We start from the raw sequence: 1029 nt of genomic DNA on the forward strand, positions 1-1029 counted from the left end.
TCCAGTCAACAATCAGAAGCTTGAGACCGTACGCAGCTTCAAGTACCTGCGTGCAATGACAAACAAAGGATCAAAACCAGAAATACTCTCCAGAATAGGGCAAACTTCAGCAGCAATGACCAAGTTAAAAACCATTTGGAAAGACAGAAATATTACCATCAGATCAAAGATCAGACTCATTCGTTCCCTGGTCATGTTAGTATTTTTGTATGCATGTAAATCCTGGACCTTGAATGCAGAACTTGAAAGAAGGATCAAAGCTGTGGAGATGAGATGCTTCCGAAAAGTCTTTAGTATCTCATAAAAGATCACATCACAAATGATGAAGTCGAACAACGGATCAAAAATGCAATTGGACCATACCCTGACCTCACTTTGGTCAGGAAATGCAAACTGCAATGGCATAGACACGTCATCCGTTCATCCGGCCTTGCCAAGATGATCTTGCAAGGCAGCGTCCAGGGGAAAGGGAGCAGAGACAGACCGAAGAAGAGTTGGAAGGACAAAATCAAAGAATGGACAGGCCCGGACCTCAAAGACACGCTCAGGAAATCTGAAGAGCGGAAGGAGTGGAGGAAGCTGGTGGCCAAATCTTCAATAGCGCCACAACGGACATCCAGTCTACGGGATAGGTGAAGGGGGAGAGAAGAAGATTGGTGAGTGAAGTGAGGCAAGACAAGGTTTCGGACAAAATGAGAAACGATAATTTGGGAGAATTTTCTATGGAGTCTAACGCCAAGTCAATAGGAGTGGCCTCCGAAGAAAAATATGGAGGCTTCGGGATGGAGCATTTTTGCTGCTTTCTTTTTCTTTGGGGTCTATGACATTACCACACACCTCAGAGAACCGTACCTAGTTTTCCGGGATTTTTCTGATGGTTTTGGTATGTCTTTGTGACACATTTCTGGAATCGTTTCGTGAAATTAGTGGTAGTTAAGAGTGGTAGACAGACAGACAGATAGACAGACAGACAGACTGGGAAGGGAGGGGAGAAAGAGGGAGGGAGAGAGAGAGAGAGAGAGAGAGAGA

This window comes from Aplysia californica, unplaced genomic scaffold (genome assembly GCF_000002075.1).
Source record: "Aplysia californica isolate F4 #8 unplaced genomic scaffold, AplCal3.0 scaffold00333, whole genome shotgun sequence".
In the NCBI taxonomy this organism is placed as follows: domain Eukaryota; kingdom Metazoa; phylum Mollusca; class Gastropoda; order Aplysiida; family Aplysiidae; genus Aplysia; species Aplysia californica.